The following is a 15819-nucleotide window of genomic DNA, read 5'->3' on the forward strand; positions in this document are numbered from 1 at the left end:
TAGTCATAGTGAGCAGCTATAGCAAGTAGGATCCGAATAGACTTGAGCATAGCCACTGGAGAAAAAGTTTCATCGTAGTCCAAACCAGGTCTTTGACGAAAACCTTTAGCTACCAGTCTAGCTTTAAAAGTCTCTACTTTTTCATCTACACCCAACTTTTTCTTAAACAACCATTTGCAACCTATGGGTATCACCCCTTTAGGAGCATTGTCTAAGATCCATACTTTGTTGGTGTATATAGAGTCTATTTCGGATTTCATTACATCATGCCAAGCAACAGAGTCCCTACTCTGAGATGCTTGCTGATAACTTAAAGGTTCGTCATCGTCTATGACGTGATCTAACATGCTACCTTCAATGAGAAAATCATATTGCCTCTTAAGTACATGAGATCACCTTGGATATTTACGGAGTGGTTGTGAATCTTCTGGTATAATTGAATTTGCTGGTTCTACTAAATTATCAGTATTAATTTGTATATCTAAAAATTTTTCCAGTTCTACCATGCTCCCACTAATTTCTTTTTCAAGAAATTCCTTCTCTAAGAAGGTAGCAAACCAAGAAACAATTATCTTTTGTTCATCGATATAGTAAAATTGATATATGGTAGAATTCTTTGGATATCCTACAAATTTATACAATACTGAGCGTGCCTCTAACATTTTTGGAATCTTGCTTTAGTTGGTTCTTGCTCGTTTGGTTCTCTACTTCATTTTTATACTCGATAAATTTCTCAAATGCTTCAGACTTGTGTTTCATCAAAAACACATGTCCAAATCTTGAAAAATCATCAGTAAAAGTAATAAAGTAGGAGTAGCCACCTCTGGCCATTGTAGACATAGGTGTTTGCGTCGAAAATTATTATATTCATTACGGTATTCGTTACAACTTCGGTCGTTACAATAAAAATAAAAAGATAGTCTTTTTATAAGACTTTTACACAATGAAAACAAAGATTACAACTCTCGTCAAAACAAATACAGAGATCGTTTATCGGTCTTCTACTTGTGTGGTATCTTTGCCTGTGCTGGGGTTTATCCATGGACGACCGTTGATCTGGATCCAGTTAATGGAAAATTCGACAGAATATAAAATTCTTCCTCTCCAATTCCGGGTTCATCTCTACCAACAAAAAAGAGACCATAATACTCCAATAGGTACACGAGTCTAAACTGTTTCCCTATTATCAATAGGAAGTTTCTGGAGAATATTACTCAGAATATTCTTAAGAATAACCTGAATACTCCAATAGGTATACGAGTCTAAACTGTTTCCCTAATCTCAACAGGAAGTTTCTGGAGAATATCACTCAGAATATTCTTAAGAATAACCTGAATACTCCAATAGGTACACGAGTCTAAACTGTTTCCCTAATCTCAACAGGAAGTTTCTGGAGAATATCACTTAAAATATTCTTAAGAATAACCTGGCTACCCCAAATGGGTATACGAGGTTAAGCTATTGTGTTCTTATGGAGACTGATTTCACAAACACAAATTCCAGCTTCAATTCAAGATCTCGACAACAGTTAAGCGATAAACGCGATGCTGAATAAATCTTAGCTATTCTACAAAGCACTGAATAGATTGAGAGACAAAGAGATCAAAAGTTGAAGCCACCTACGGGTTCCTCTACACGATCTACATCTCGTGTAGATCTCAGATCTGATCTCTTTTCCTCTCGAACTCCTGCCTTTTGTGACGTGGATGCTCGCCGGGAACCAGATCTGAATGTTCAAGTCCTTAAGTCTGTAGGCGTCAAAAAATGCTGAAAGATATCCAAATACAGCTCAAGAGGAAATCATCCAAAAAGGCAGAAGAACACAAGTTTGGGATGTCTCGCATGCGAGACAGTCTTTACTATCTCGCCAGGCGAGACAGCATTCTCTGTCTCGCAGGCGAGACCGAGACAGCATTCTTTGTCTCGCCCATGAGACAGTTTTCAAAGAAGTTAGAAACCACTTTATAACCGCCGACACGTGGCCACCAACTGTTCAAGAACGTGGGGAACGTCGTGAGCGAGAATCACGTTGATAACTGCCAGAATAACGGAGTTTAAAACGTGGGAAGGCAGTTACAGCGAGAAACTGTCAGACAGTATTTACTGTCTCGCTTGGCGACCATGCGGGACAGAGTTGACTGTCTCGCACGCAAGACAGTTTTCAAACATTCAAGAAACCACTTTATAACCGCCGACACGTGGCCACCAACTGTTCAAGAACGTGGGGAACGTCGTGAGCGAGAATCACGTTGATAACTGCCAGAATAACGGAGTTTAAAACGTGGGAAGGCAGTTACAGCGAGAAACTGTCAGACAGTATTTACTGTCTCGCTGGGCGAGACAACAAATTTACTGTCTCGCTGGGCGAGACAGCAAACACTGTCTCGGCCAGCGAGACAGTAAACACTGTCTCGCCATATTAATTCTGTCTTTTGTTGAGTTTTGTTAGTTATGAACCCCAGAGCGCGAGCACTGTTCATACAGAGGTTATAAATACCCCCGAGGTGATTTCTTTGAGGGGGTTTCCAGGAGAGATCGGAGGCTAATTCCAGAGCAGACAGAGCAGAGTACTCGAGCGTCAGCAACTCCTTGATATTCAGGCTTTGACTTGATTTCAAGAAGAACGACTATCTTACCTTGATAAGAAATCGTTTCAAGTTCTCACTTCGATAAACGAAGTCAGAATCATAAACCCCTCACGATTCAATCAGAATCTGTGATTTGGTGGTCCACGGGCTAACGCACCCCCGGCACAGATCCTGCGTTTGTTTCTCAAGAGTTGTAATTTTTATTTTGTTGTGTAAAAGAAGTCTTATAAAAAGGCTATCTCTTTTTGAATTTATTGTAATCGACTGAAGATATAATGAATTCCATGACAAAACCAACTTTTGACGCAAACAAACTCTTCAAAACTCCAAGCTCAATCTTCAATTCGGCAGAGTTTTGGTTCTCAAAGTTCCAACCTTTTCAAATAAACCAAGGGGGGCCTATTTATAGGCTCTCTGAACTGTACCCGCGCACAGATCTGGGTCGGCCACCTATGGGTGGCTGGCACTGGGCCGAGCCACCCATGGGTGGCTCGGCTCTTGGCCGAGCCACCCTTAGGCGTTGGGTTTCGTCGTTTTGTGTTTTCGGTTCAATCCGTGATTCGGTTGACTTAGACTCTGATTTGTTGATCTGATTTGGCAGTAAATCCGATTCCTGATTTGGTAGTAAATCCGATTCCTGATTTGGCAGTAAATCCACTTCTGAGTTTGAGTCCGAAACTGATCTTGATTCGATCGTGACTCGTCCGAGTCTGCCCTTGGTTGGATGACTCGTTGACTCTTCGAACATTTGGCTTGATTCTACATGCGAATGGATGTATTCCGTTGCTTGCGTGCGATTCGTCAACCTCGTCGCCTCGTTGGTTCGTCGGTTTGTGCCGAGCTGAGCTAAGGGACCTATAAGCAATTTTATATGCCTACACCAATCTTTATTCGAGTCAGTTGTATTAGAGATGAGATTGGAGTTGCCCAAGTTCTGAAAGTAGTAATGCCCTTCCTTCTTAGCCGTCTTAATGCTGACCAGATAGCCCAGCATGTGTAGACTCGGTTTGACGCTAACTCGATAGCAAATTACCATATATGCTACCAAAGTAGCGACCAAGTTTGGCTTAATCTGAGAAGGGGATACTCCCAGGGACTTGCAAACTTGACGAATGAAGGGGTGAAGTAGCAGTCGGGGCCCGTACTCCAAATGCTTCAGATAGATAGCGAGCCCTATCATCGCCATGGTGATATATAGCTTCCGACCTCTCTAGCACCGATAAAGTGAAAGCATTAGGGAGATCGAAGCAACTATAATAGGATTCAAGCTTCGTCCAATAGACCTTCAAGTGAAACAACCTGAGAAGGTCGATCCTCACCTCATTGTGGTCAGAAGTAGAAGTAGTGGAAGCCATCACAGATTGCTAGAGTGTTGATCGGAAAATGTTTGGTGCAGAAAGCTAGCGTTTCAACAAATTGAGCATAGAATACTTGTAAAGAGAGCTTTTGCACCTGAGATGGGCTATATATAGGCTCGAGCGTGGGGACATGTCAAGATCAGAGTGGTTGGCTCGGTCAAGAATGAGCGGCTGACTCGGTCGGGAATGAACTGCTGAGATCATTCTTGAAAGTCGAACCGACCATATAGGAAAAGAAGCACTACACGTTAATCGTTACACCACCCATTAATCAATACACCACCCATCTCGTAAGTCAAAGCGACAGTGAAGCATCATATATGTTGACATAAAGATGTCACCTCAACAACAACCCATCGCTTTCCTTTTAAATGCGCTTCGGAAGTCGCTAACCAACGATTGTTCAACTTTCACCCGTACTCGGCCAGCCGAGTTCAAGTGAAAGGGGGCCATCATTATAGCCTACAAATAACTAAGTGTTAATCTTTCTTGATTTGTTGATATGTGTTCCACTTCACGCTAGATCGAACATGATCAGAGCCCAGACGACTCGAACCTCTCCTGCGGTCAACTTTATAGGGCGACAACTTACATGGCCGACTCGAAAGGTGATACTTGCTGACTTACCTATTAGATGGAGCCCACAAGACTCCTCACTGGGCCCATGATCTCAACCGACAACTCTCGAGGCCGACTAAAAAGACGGTACTTGTCATCTCACTCATAGATCCGAGTCAAGATGCGATGCATCCTCGAACTCCACACCAATAGCTTCCCTCCTCATCAGAGCTTTTGCTACAAGTCCTCATGACTCATCACTCACCAACCCCCCTCGATCATTCTCACATCCAATCAAGGATGACTCATCCACTTCAGCAGCCGACACCTATAGAGACATCTACCGAGTCAACTGCCTGCCTGTACTAGGCCACAGTAATCTCCATGCCATTCCGATCTACTATAAAAGGGAGTTGTGCTGCATGATGTAACTTTTTCTGTTTGGATTTAACTCCAAGCAATCCTTCATACTATTTCTCTTATATTTTCCTACTCCAGTTCAAATGTTGACTTGATTGTTGAAGGAACAATCAGAGAACCCAACTTCGGTCTCTCATGAGTTCTTCAAATGTAGAAAAAAATAGCGAACTACAGATCCAGTTATCTAAAGGAGTTTGAGGACCCTAACTCTACTCTAATCCACAAATAAACCCCTATTTGATTACTGGCATCAACAAGCTCGATGTTACTTGCTGTGGAGAGTTAGGTTTTACTACTGCTTTCTCGTAGATTCTAGGGTGCGGTCTTTGTAAGGCTATTGAATTGGGTTGTGATTCAAGTGATCTCTTGGCATAGTGAGAAAACCCCTTTGTGGGAAGGAAGAGAAAATGTAGGATTGTTATCTGAATGACATGTTCTTTGGTTGGTTTTTGTTTTGGTCGTTCACTTTTATTATTCTATATTTTCACTGCATATTCTGTATTTTGGTGAAAAATTATAGCAAACTTATTCACCCCCCTCTAGGCTTGCGTCTTAGATCCAATAAGTGGTATCAGAGTCTCGTTATCCATCTTTTGGATTCATAACCTAGGATAAAGATGTCTAGGTTGACGGCTGCAATAGCTTTTCCTGAGGGATACACCGTGAATCGACCCCCAATTTTCGATGGGACAAACTAAACCTATTATAAATCATATATGAAAGTCTTTTTATTATCCACCGATTGTGATGTTTGGGTAGTGTAGAGAATGGTTATAATGAATCCACTACTGTTGTAGGAGATATTATGTAAAACCACATAATACTGAATGTTGTGAGATATAATAATAAACATGTTATATTGTGATAAATAATATTTATTGATATTTTAGTATGCTAGGAATTGATTTGAGATCAATCCGATACATGTATAAGAATATATGAGTGCAAATGCACAAAACATGCACGAGAAAAAATCTGGGAAAAATAACTAGTTAAGAGTTTATAGATTTTACACAATGATGCACTTAGAATCTGGGAAAAATGAAAATACCAAAGTTGTATGTCTTTTCAACAGATTTCCAACAAATCTTATATCACCTTATTCCGAGATTGGACGCGAAAGTTATTACCAAAATACCGAAGGTTATTTTCCTAGTCAGACTAGGTTTCCTGGTTCGGGTCAAACGGGTTTATTTCGGGTTTGTATATATATATACTTATGTTTTCACAAAAATTATTGCCTTTACATCAGAGTTTCAAACCCTAGCAGTCTCTATTCCTCTTTCTAAAGCCCTAACCCTAAAATTGAGAATTTTGAGAGCTTTGTGAGGCAAATATCGACACAAGGGCGAGATCATCGACGTGTAGCAAGGAGAAAATGGGTTGTTTGCACTTCTAATTGCTTGCTAGTTATCTCAGAGGCTTAGAATGACATTTGAGGCAAGATTATCTTCATCCAAACCTATCCCTATAGTTAAATAACTAGTGTAGATGATTAATATGATGTTGAATATGTGTTTTCATGCTTTAATCTTAACCTGAGGTGTTAAAAGTCGGATTTTTGATAGTAAACCTTAAAACAAATTCTAGATTAATAATCTTTTCTTAATGTTTATAATAGTATCATGATCATGATCATTAGAGTTTTTCATAATTTTATTCATATATGAGAAATTTAAGTGATGTACTATATATATGTTTTTCTGCAGAAAACTGCAGCACTTATATAATCTTTAATTAAGAGTTTAAGATAGCAAACAAAGTCCAAATTTAACCAAACTAGTTTTATATGAAAGATATATGTATCTAGAAACAGAAAACCATTCTTAAAAAGAGTTTGTATAGAGAAAGATATGTTATATTTACTAACAATATGTCCTGCAGAAAAATGGCTGCACATATATAATATTTAACTGGAGATTTGGGATAACAAATGAACTCCAAACTGAACCAAACTTATTTCATTTGAAAGATGTATGAATCTAGTTTTCAAAACAGAAAACCATTTTAAAAATAGTTTTCCTAGAGAAAGATATGCTTGTTTTACTAACAGATATCACATTTGTTTTTCCTGCTCGTTTTGTGGAGCTGTGTTGCGCCGTTTTGAGGTACGTTCACGGAGTTTTGAGCCGCTTGATGTTATACGTATAGTCATGAATATGTTATATTATATATTTAAGAATTCCAAGGGGATTATGATGAATTTTGATTTGATCATATTTGAATTAGATATAGTTCATATACATGTTGGATGTCGTTGATGAGCACAGCTCAGTACTATATGGGATAGTGCGTCGACATACCAGATATACACGGTTTATACATGAGGTAACTATCGTTGATAAGCATAGCTCAGTATTATATGGGATAGTGCATCGACATGCCAGAGATACAAAAATTTATATGAGGTGGATATCGTTGATGAGCTCAGTCCAGTACTACATAAGGTAGTGCGTCGATATTCCACATGTACAGGCCATTGAGTCGGATTTTAGGAGGCTTGATCTAGCCGTCCGTCCCGCACTAGGGTGCGATAAGGTTCGTGAGCCGTATTTTTAAGATGCTTATTTGGTAGTCCGTCCCGTACTTATGTTATGCACTGAGATCGCGATGAGACTAATGAGCCGTGTACACAGTTCAGGATACCTACAGGGTGGTCCGTTGCACTGAGATAATTACTTGCTAGCCTAAATATGACAAATGCCAATTATGAATACGACCTATCATTGAACTATATGACTAAGATACGTTACTTTTGAAATTATACAAAATTATGTGTTGGTATTTTATTCTATCTCCCCAGTGATAGTGGAAGATATTATAAATATGATGATTATGTGTTGGTATTTTATTCTATCTCCCCAGTGATAGTGGAAGATATTATAAATATGATGTGTTGATATCTTATTTCTTTTACTGTCTTTTTTACTTCTTAGTTGGGATCAATGATTAGAGATTCATAATTTGAGACTTAGGTATATACATGAGGGTTTCCTTGTTTGGATTATTTTGATCGACGTACCAGTCTCGTGTTATGGATTTATAATTATTGGTTTTATTAGATTGTCTTTTCTTAGTTCGGTATTAATGTTTAGATATCTATAATTTGAGACTTATGGTATATACATGAGGGTTTCCTTGTTTGGATTATTTCGCTCGACGTACTACGTCTCGTGTTGTAGGTTTCTAAATGTTAATCCTACTTAGATACGGGGAAAATAAATCTAGGTAGACTATGCTTAATAGATAGAGCATTCACTCCATCTAGTAGTCCTTTCCCTGGGGGCGGATGGAGGTAATCTTACTGTAGCGCTCTGACGCTCTTGTTGTTATTTTTTTAAATTACTTTTTAGGTAGTTCGGAGTTTCGGAGAGCCGCAGGGTGACGAAGTTCTGGCATAGTCGCCGTCGCGTATTTTTACTTGTAGAGACTTCACTGTAGTTTTAAGTTTTATCCAGACATTGGAGTTTCATATTCATATTGTAAAGACAGTGTGCCTTAGTACGATTCTTAGTTGATTTATGTTGAGACATTTTTATTATTCAGATATCAGATGTATTATAGTTGAGACATGATTCTTTTCATTTATGAGATATCTCTTCTATATCATGTCTATTATATTTATTCCCTTTATTTTACCTATTTGTACCTGCACTTCTATTTGGTTCTACTAGAGGATATTACTCCTGCACTTCTATTTGGTTCTACTAGAGGATATTACTGTGATTGGTGAAACATGTTTATGCACAATGTGCGTGCATGGCAGGTTTGACATCTCTGATTTCACCTTGGACTGCAGCCTTGTGTGAACCCAGGGGCGTCACATATTACAACCATCACCCCTAGGGATAAGTGGACGACACATGAAGAAGATATTTAATTTAAATTCTAAAGCTATGAATGCTCTTTATTGTTCCTTAATTGGTAAAGAGTTTAATCATGTTTCTACTTGTATTACTGCATAGGAAATCTACAAAACACTAGAGGTTATACACGAGGGAACTTCACATGTGGAATAGGCGAAACTTACAATGCTTGTCAGCAAATTTCAAGATGAAGGCTTTAAAGAGTATTCAGGCTATGTTCACCCAATTTACTAATTTTGAAAAAAAAATTCATAAGCTTTAGAAAAAGAATATGACAATAAAGAGTTGTGTAGAAAAATTCTCTGTTCTCTTTTTAAGGATTGGGAGCCAAAGGTAATCGCTATTGATGAATTATAAAAAATTTCTAACTTAACTCTTGAAGATCTTGTAGATGATCTTCTCACATATGAGGTTTGATTGAAAGAGAGAGAAGATGCTTCTGAATATGATTCCAAGAAGAAGTTGTTAGCACTGAAGGCGAAAAAGCAGAAATTTTGATCCAAGAAGAAGAAAGAATCAAGCTCGGAATCTAATAGTGATGACAAGAGTGAGATGAGATTGGTAGTTTAAGGATTCAAATCATTCCTAAAGAAAAAGACGGCTAAACATTTATGTAAAATAGACAGAATCAGAATTTCACTAGATTTCACTAAAGTAAGGAAAACAAAATATGAAAATTTAGATTTTGAAATTACTTGTCATCATTGTAGGAAACCTGGACACTACAGAAATGAATGCCCTCTCAACAAGAGTTACTACAAAGGGAAGAATAAGAGCTTCAAGGCAAGTAAGATTTCTCAAGTGGAGATGAAGAATCACAAAGCGACTTGAGCTCATATGATAAGAGTCACTGTCTCATAGCCAATGCCCATATTACAAAAGGTTCTGAGGATGATGGTTCAGATCAGAAAATTTATTGGAGAGTCAAGGAGCATGGAAGCACCTGGTATTAGACTCAGGATGTTCTCATCACATGACAATAAGAAAGATTTGTCTCTTAGTCTTGACAAGAAGAAAGGTGGAGAACGACTTTTGGAAACAATGATATAAGTAGGATTATAGGAGTTGGTGATATAGGTAATGATTTCTTTAAACTCTTTAAAGTTTTACTTGTAAATGGTCTAAGGCACAATCTTATTTCCATTAGTCAGCTGTGTGACAAAGGAGGAGAGGAATGGAAACTTTGGCACATGAGACTTGGACATGCGAGTATGAGTTTATTGCAAAAACTTTTAAAGAAAGAATTAGTTAGAGATTAGTCTATCACTACTTTTAAGAGTGAGAGTTTATGTGAGGCTTGCATAAAAGATGACCCTCTTGTGATGAATCTAAGTGATCATGTTGAACAAGAAAAAACTTTGGTGAAAAGTGAGAATGAAGCTCAGGAGGAAATAAATGACAAGAATGAGAAAATGAGGAAAACACTGAAGACACTATTCCTAAAGTTTTAGAGGATACTGAAGATTCAACCAATTTAAAAAATCAGCAATTATTTCAATAAGAGATCATCGGAAAAGAAATCGTTGACCACCTAATCGTTTGAATGATTACTGCTACTCAAGGTCAACCACAAAGGTAGGTAAAGATAAAAATTCATATTCCTTTCTTGATGAATTCTATGTGTATGTGAATATTATATCTGAGATTGAACCAAAAAATATGAATGAAGCTATTGTTAGCCTCATGGTTATGAGCCTACTCCCTAATCTTATTTTGATGATTACAAACAATTCCTAACATCGTGCATCAAGTGCTTGCATTTATTTTGTTAGGTAATCTACACAAATATCGAAGTTGGAGGTTTGATGGAATTGAGCTAAACGATCGCATCAAATGGAGGTTGGCGGAATATCGGTATGAAGCAATACATTTCAAGTCAAGATCAAGATCAAGCTTCATCCATAACCAAGACGAGCTATATTAAAGACTTTCATCTTGGGTATAATGTTTTAGATGTTTATACTTGTGTGTTTAATACTTCAAGCTCAATATCATATACACACACAATTTATTAGTTTATCCGTTTTTTGGTTTATCCACAAACAAAGTTTTTACAAGCAAATAGATATATATTTATATACATACATATTTGTTTCATGTGGATAAGTTGTTTTGATATTATAGATATGAAACAATAGTTATATTCATTTTCATTTATATACTTGTTTACATATACACATTTCATATTTATCATTTGAGTTTTTGGAAATAATGTGTTTAGCTATATATATATATATATATATTATATAATTATATATATATAATATATAATATACTTATATATATATATATATATATATATATTATATATATGGAGAGTGTTTTAGGTGACGCTAGATATATCATCTAAGACGCCGACTAAAATCACATGCATTGAGCTTTACATTATGGATAGATTCCGCCTCGCTTGAATTCATTACTATTATAGAAACAAAACACCAAGTTTGGGTAACCCATCGTCGTTTGAGCATTCATCCTCGTATCAATTTAAACGATTTTGAGGAATAGAACTTTTCAATGGCCGACGGAGGTGCAAAACGACGATGAGTTCACCCAAACTTAGTGGGTGATTGGGGTTTAGGAATATGTCTAGATTAAGTTCAAGGAAGGATCTCCACAATTAGTTAATCATATGATTTTAAGCACGTCTTCCTTAGATGGTATCTAGGCGTTACCTGTAGGAACCGTTTTCCCATATTATATAATTAATATATATATATATTATATATATATATATAGATAGTATGTATTAATATATATATATAATATGTATACAAAAGGAATTTTTCAATTTGCGTTTAACTATGATTTCATCAATATCAAGCTTTAACAATTCAATGAAATAATGTTTTCTATTTTTAAGAGTTCATGCATTTGTAAATTTGTAAAATAACATGTTTATGGATTAAAGACTTGTTTACAACATCTTATATCTTTTCCTAAGTCCTTTAATCCATTCAAAATGAATATACAAGTTTGTTTTTCAAAAACATGTGTTGTTTTGTTTTCATGTTTTTGAACTATTTTACAAAATAAAGAGTTTTCATAATTGAGAAGTGCAATTCTAAGATTTCTTTTTGTAACATGTTTATTTTCATGTTTATAAACTTTTTCCAAAGGTTTATATTTTTTAGAATTTATTTGCTATTTTTAAAAGAGGTTTGAAATTCAATTTTACTGTTTATTTCAGGCTGATAACCTGTTATCAGTCGACTGATGGATCTTATCAGTCGACTGATGAACTCACCTGGAATTACCAAAAGTTTCTGTTTTTGCGACTGATAAACTACCAGTCGACTGATGAGGTCATCAGTCGACTGATGAGCTCTTCAGTTGACCGATGAGCTATGAGCTGCTTGTAACGGTCAGCTCATCAGTCGACTGATAAAGCTCATCAGTCGACTGACGACCTCTAACGGCTAGTTTTTCTAGCTTTCACTGTTTTGGGTTTTTTCTCTTTTGCTGGGTTTTTCTTGAGCGTTGGGGTATCCTATATATACCCCCTCATACCTCAGTTTTATTGATCATCAAGAAAGTTTTTAAACAAGTTTAAAAAGAGTGTTTAAGTTTGTTTACAAGTTTGGTTTGTGAAGAAATTTTTACAAGAGGAAGAGGAGATCATCTTTGGTGTTTGAGCTTCATTTCATTCTCTTTCTCTCTCTCTCTCTCTCTCTCACTCTTGATCTATAGAGAAGTTTTTCTTAAACTCATTATCTAGCTTGTTTATGCCTAATTTATCATATTTATATTTGCTAGATTAAATTAAGTTTATATTTGATTTTATTCTCTTTGTTATACACGCACACTTGAGCTTTTAGTATTTTCATACATAGTATATTTGAGGTTGTGAGAGATTATAACATTGAGTTGGGCTTCATTGAGTTCTCATCTCACTACCAAATAACGGGTCTATGGGGATAGTTTATAACCGTCCCGCTAGACAATAAAACCGTCCTCATAGGCATAAGAGAACGGTTACTCATCCGATATCTTTATTGTCGTAGTCTCTGGTCTAAGGGGACGGTTCATGATCCAAGTGGTGCGATTCTTGAATTGTTCCCGTAGACAACATTTGGGACGGTTTAACTATGGGGACATTATAATCAAGCTTCCCGTAGAACAAATATTTGTATTTGAGCTTTATTTGTGAGTATCACTTTGTAATACACATGTACACCAAGAGGAGTGTGTGGTGAGGATGTAGTCAATACCAAGAGGAGTGACATCAGTAGTAAAGCCTAGGGAGATGTAGTAAAGCCGAGCACTTGAAGGAGGCGATACGTGAGGACCAACACTTGTGGTGGTAGTTTGTACGATTACATTGTAAGTGATTGTGAGAGTATTCGATGAGTTAGAAAACCGAGATTGTGAGGTGTAAACATTTTTGGGTGAATGTCGAAAACCCATTGTGTAGTGGATTCTCCCCGGGAGTGGGAAGCGGAGACGTAGGTCAGAAGGATAAAACTCCGTGATCATTTTCTTGTGTTTACGTTTGTCTTGGCGTATTTATCTTGTGCTCATAATATTATTATTTCACCATTGTTGCATGTTTATATCGCTCTTAGTTTAATATCCTCGCATATAACTTATTGTATATCTATCTTGCTAGGATATAACTATTAATAAGTTTTAATTGCCATTAAATCGGATTAGATTAGTATAAACCCTATTCACTCCTCCCCCCCTCTAGGGTTCTTTCAGCTATAAATGATGAAAACTGGATAATTGCATATAAGAAGAGCTTAATCAATTCACGAGGAATAAAGTTTAGAATTTAGTTCCTAAACTTAAAGATCACCCTCTTGTAGGAACTAAACGGGTCTTTAAAAATAAATTGAACAAAAAAGATAATTTCATTAAAAATAAGGCTAGACTTGTTGCTAAGGGTTACAATCAAATAGAAAGGATCGATTTTGATAAAACTTTTGCTCGGAATGTTATATTTGAAGCCATCAGAATTTTGGTTACATTTTCTTGTTATATAAAGTCTTTAAGCTCTATAAATAGATGTAAAAAGTATCTTTCTAAATGGGTACCTGAAAGAAGAATTCTATGTAGAACAACCCCTAGGTTTTGTTCATCATACTTATTCAGATCATGCATATAAGGTAGATACAGCATTGTGTGGTCTCAAACATGCATTTCGAGCTTAGTATTGATCATCTAATTTCTTATACGTTTAAATGTAATTTGCAGACAGTACCTTAATAGCTCAAATTGTTGGTAAAGATATTCTTACTGTGCAAGAGTATGCTGATAATATTATTTTCTAAGCTACTCATAAGGATATTTGCCATAAGTTTAAAAAGCTGATGTAGGACGAGTTCGAGATGAGCATGATGGGAGAGCTAAAATACTTTTTAGGGTTCCACGTGAAGCAAATAAAAGACGGAGTGTTTATAAGATAGGAGATGTATGTGAAAGAATTTTTAAAATGCTTCAATATGGAATGGGTTTGAAAGCAGCTTCAACCCCGATGAGTCCTTTAATAAAACTTACAAAGGATGAGACATGAGTGTCAATTGATAAAAAAAGATACAGAAGAATGATTGATAGTTTCTTATATCTTACTGCTTCTCATCCTGATATTATATTTTTTATGGTTGTGTGTAAGGTTTCAAGCCAATCCTAGACAATCACATTCGGAAGTTGTAAAACAATTTTTTTGATATTTAATTGGAATAAAAAAATTTTGATTTATGGTTTTCTATGTGTAATTCTTTTGATTTAGTTTGGATAGTCTGATAGCAATTATGCTGGGTGTCATACTGACAGGAAGAACACTAGTGGAACTGTACATCTTTTAGGATATTCTGTAGTTTCTTGGTCTAGTAGAAAATAAAACTGCATAGCTTTGTCTACTTTAGAGGCTAAGTATATTGCATTAGATAGTTGTTGTTCACAAGCCCTTTGGATGTCTTTGACCCTTTAGATTACAACATCACCTTTAAGAAATTTCTTATTAGATGTGACAATAATAGTGCTATTGATTTGAGTAATAACCGAGTCTATCATTGATACACAAAATACATAGATGTTCGGCATCACTTTGTTAGGGAATCATATTGCTAAAAAGAATATTCAGATTGAGTTTGTCCCCATTGATCAATACCTTGCAAATATTTTTAGAAAATCTTCCCTTGAAATTATTTCACTAGGTTGAGACAAGACTTAGGCATTCTATCTCTTAATGTCTAGCATGTTGACCTTACTTGTTGTATGTACATAAAAATTTTCTTGATTTTTTTAAAATTTTGTTGATTTTTCTTGATTTTAGGTTATTTTTAGATTTTTTCCCCATTTTTTTATATATCCAAAAACAAAGCAAAAATTTCTCTTTCTGTTAAAATTGTGCTATAAAAACCTTTGAATGTTGATTTCAGCCAATTGATCATCGATGGTCACAAGGGCACCATCGATGGTCACTTCGATAATCGATGGCTTATAGTGAAAGATTAGAGGAATCAGGAAATAAGTTTTAGAGCCAGTGATGGACTACAGGTAACAATCAATGGACTGCAGGAGATCATCGATGGTTGTGCTTCACCATTGATGGTAACAACGCTGATTTGCAGTTTTTTATTATTTAATCTCAGCCGTTGTTTTTATTTTGATCTCCAACTTCTACCAAGTTTTAGATACCTCTTTCCTAATCTATTATAGTCTTTTATATAAAAAAAATAGAGAGAGAGTTATATTAGGGAAAATCGTTAGAAGAGAAGGGTTTGCAAAGAAGAGTTTGAGGGTTTAGGCTATTGCCTTATTCTTGTACTTCTTTCTCTTTTGATAGTAGAATTTCTCCGACGCCTCTGTTGTGAACGTACCCCAAATTGTGTGAACCACGTTAATCTCTATGTTTCTTGTCGTTTATTCTCCTGCTTTTTCTTCGAAATTATTTCTGCTTTACTGTGCACTTGTTCTAACATTTTCTTTATTTCATTTAAAAAAACTTCGAACATGCCTGTTTATATGCTTTTATGGGATGGATTTGTTAGGATATGTGAAGCCTAACTATCAGACCTGTCCTAT

This window comes from Asparagus officinalis, chromosome 7 (assembly GCF_001876935.1).
Source record: "Asparagus officinalis chromosome 7, Aspof.V1, whole genome shotgun sequence".
NCBI classification, from domain to species: domain Eukaryota; kingdom Viridiplantae; phylum Streptophyta; class Magnoliopsida; order Asparagales; family Asparagaceae; genus Asparagus; species Asparagus officinalis.